Genomic DNA, 3,957 nt, shown 5'->3' on the forward strand with positions numbered 1-3,957 from the left:
CACATTATTATCTTGTAATAGCTAGTATTACAGTCGTGTACCTGGTATTGGAAACAAAAGAAGATGAAGATGAGAATCAGCAGCAGTAGTAACAATACAGCACAACAACAACAGCCCAGCAACAGTAACAACCCAGGAACAGAGTTTGCAAACCGGTGGTGTAGTAATCCCAAAAAAGAAGCTTCAAGCTTCGATGAAACAACTACAATTAATGCTGATTTCAAACAATGAAGGAAAGTAGAAGATTTTTTTCCAGTTTTTGTTCTCTCCTTTAGTTTTGAAATTTCTCTCCCAAAATTCTTCCAAAAATCCCCTTTTAAGTGTCAAATGAGTCATCCTTTTATATCCAAAGCAAGACCCCCTTTTTTACCCCAATATTCTTCTACTATGTATCTTTTAACCTTTTATTATTATCTATACTATTCTAATTTTACTTAAGTAAAAGTAGTCAACATGAACCCCACGGTTCCCTCTTTTTGAATGGTAATAGAAGACATCATCATTAACCTTTTTCTTTTTACTTTTATCATTATGACTTGTCTCCTACTACCCTATGTCTTGTCCCCCACTATAATTAAATAAATCTGCAATTGGTTAATTCCCGTATTACCCCTAAAACTACTGTTACTGCCCTGATTCAAAAATCTGTTCAAACTTCAAAAAATATCTAAGAACTAAAATTAAATTACCAGCTATAACCAATTCACATAATCAATTAACAAAAATATAACAGCTACAACCAAATTCTTAATCAAATTTAATCAACAAATTCAAACTAAACGATGAACAACAAAGAAACAACCGGAATTATTTTGACTGGATAATATTTTTAAACAACATCCTATTTTCAGATTCAACAACAATAACAAACAAACATATTCAATTTACTACATTTAAATTCCACTTAAGCTTAAACGGAGCAAATAAACAGATTCGAATCATTAAACTAAATAACCAATTGATCCTCAAACTAAATCTAACAATATTACAGTCAAGACGAAGGATTCAAGTTATCAAACTAACATATTTCTATATTAAAATTAAATCCTTTTAAGCGAATAAAAACAAACTGAAGAAATAATTAATTGAATTTCAACTTGAATCTAACAATATTATAATTAAACTAACAATTTCTTTATTAAAAATAAGCAAGAACAAATGAAATAAACTGAAGAAATAATCAAGAAACGATAAACACGAACAAAAACAAGGATCAAACAATCAATGATCTCAGATCCGAGAATATCAAAACAAAATACGGAAAGAAATGAAACTTAAACCCACTAACCGGATCGGAACGACGACGAACTCGAACGAAAACAAATCTTCCCGGAAACAATTATCGCACCAAAATAACTTGACGCCGAAGACGACCACAAACGGACGATCGAAGAAGATGGTCGTTTGGCGTCGTTTGAAGACGACGCAATGGCAGCGAGGATACAGTGAAGCAGCAGAAATTGGATCAAAAGTTTAACACGTTCAATGGGGGCAGCAGCAACGAGCTGGAAGACGCAGCCGTGGCAGCAAGGTGGTCGTCCATGGCTGGACGTAGCAACAACAAGAATGACGATGCTGCAGTGGCTATGACGAAGGAGAAGAAGCAGCAGTGATGGTGGTTTGGACGTGAAGCAGATGCTTGACGAGCAGAAATGCAACAACATGCTGCTCGTCAATGGCGGACGGTGGACGGGTCGTTTGAGAAGGTGAAGCAGCAGCGATGAAGTGCTGCGGTCGTGCGTCGTGGTGGGCTTGGACGATGAAGAAGACGATGCAGCAGGGGTGGTCGTTGAGGGTGGTGAAGCAGCGAGAGGGAGGGGCAGCCATGGCAGCTGGAGAGGAGGTTGAGGAAGATGATACAGTAGGGGGGCGGGTAGCTTTTTTTCTAGATTTAGGGTTTTGTTTGTGAAATGGAAGATATGGAGATAGGGGTGTTGGGTCTTTTGGGTTATGGACTGGGTCGACCCGGTTTGAAATGGACCGGGTCGTAGGGGAAGGTTGGGTATCTTTGGGCCTGTGACATAAAATTGAAGAAAAGGCCCAATCCGATCTCTTCTTTTTTTTGTCCTTTTCTATTTATTCAATTTCCTAAAATAATAATAAAGCTAAAATGCTAAGATTAAATTATAAAATCAAAAATTATCTGGAAATACAAATTAACTCTTAATAACAATTAACACACAATTAAATAGCGATTAACGATAAAATCACACAATTTGGACATTAAATGCTAAAAAAATGCAACGTACATTATTTTTATGATTTTTCCTTTTGTAAAACACACTTAATTAAATATTAAATGCAAATGCGACATATTTTTATATTTTTTATTAATTTAACAAATAAACATATGCAGACAAAAGTACAAATAATTATCCAAAAATGCTATAAAATTCAAAAATTGCACACAAAAGAAAATTATTTTATTTTAAATTTTTTGGGAGTAATTCTCATATAGCGCAAAAATCACGTGCTCACACTACCTTTGTACGACTTTTTCTTTCAAGACCTCTGTAAGTTGACGTGTTTAGTGGTTCTGTAAAACATAAATTCTCACAAGATTGTCACTTTGAAAATCAATGATTGGCTAAGTAATTGTCAATTGAAAAAGAAATAGTACAACACATTAATCCAAAAAAAAGGGTTAACAACTTCTTATCACCAGGGATATTATAAGGCGCGGGTACTACCCAGCTTTCTCCAACTGGACTTCAGCTAATCTAGGACAGGCCATGCCCGTTTCAGTTCCAGCGGGTGGGTCGGATCGATTATGGGGTCGGATATTTTGCTCCCAAGGTTCAACTACAGGTAAATTCACTTGCATCACAGGTGATTGCGGTTTCGGAACACTTGAGTGTACCGGTGGAGCTGTACCGTCGGCGACACTAGCAGAGTTCACTCTTGACGACATCGGTGGCCTTGATTTTTATGACGTTAACCTTGTGGATGGTTATAACTTGCCTATGCTAGTGAGCCCACAAGATGGAGTCGACGCTGGGAACTATACCGCAACTGGGTGTGTTGTGGACCTTTAATGGGCCGTGAACGGCGGAGCTGAAGATGATGAGTACCGGCAGCGACGAAGGTGGCAACGAGTGCGTTGCACGCAAGAGTGCGTGTGAAGTGTTTGGGGATCCGAGATATTGTTGTAGTGGGCCCTATGCTACGCCTGATACATGCATACCGATGGATTACTCAGAGTTTTTCAATACGCACTTACATCTATGCGTATGATGATGGAACCATCACCTTCACTTGTGTTTTTGCTGATTATGTCATCACATTTTGTCCCGCTCCTGCTGCTAGAAAGACCAATAACAAATGTGTGCCTCAAAGTCTATGGGTACATGTGTATGTCACAGGCTGTCTCTTCCCTCAGCAACTTCAAACTCAGCCATTACATGAAGATCGCACCTCGATCAAGGTTCTTGGTTAAGTTTTTAGGAACAATAATTTCCGGAACTATCAACATATCTCCATAGCCTCTACAACAACAAACCCAATTATAGACATAAAACTTTACTAAAGCAGACAACCACGCCAAATTGGTAGCGGCCACAGAAAGCACGACCAAAGGAGTGAACATGATCAAACCGAGGTAACTAATGCTTTTATTTTGTTTTAACTAACTATTTCTCCAAGTGGAATAAAAGTAGGGGCAGTCCCCCAGGAAATGCATCATATTCTCCAATGCAAGCAAAATTAAGCGAACTGGGACACCCCAAGGAAAGGCATCATATTCTCCAGTGCAAGCAAAATTAAGCGAACTGGGACTCCCCCAGGAAAGGCATCATATTCTCTAATGCAAGCAAAATTAAGCGAACTGGGACTCCCCCAGGAAATGCATCATATTCCCCAGCACAAGCAAAATTAAGCAAATTGGGACTCCCTCACGGAACACCCTTTAAGGTTAGGGGCCTACGCCAAAAGAAAATTTCGACATCGACCGAACGACGA

The 3,957-nt window shown here is 38.6% G+C and overlaps 1 pseudogene; it reads left to right on the forward strand.

Annotated features, from left to right (window-relative positions):
* Positions 1 to 1,759: 1,759 nt before the first annotated feature.
* On the forward strand, positions 1,760 to 3,436 carry LOC104210509 (thaumatin-like protein 1b; annotated as a pseudogene).
* The last annotated feature ends 521 nt before the right edge of the window (positions 3,437 to 3,957 follow it).

Source organism: Nicotiana sylvestris, chromosome 4 (genome assembly GCF_000393655.2).
Source record: "Nicotiana sylvestris chromosome 4, ASM39365v2, whole genome shotgun sequence".
NCBI classification, from domain to species: Eukaryota; Viridiplantae; Streptophyta; class Magnoliopsida; order Solanales; family Solanaceae; genus Nicotiana; species Nicotiana sylvestris.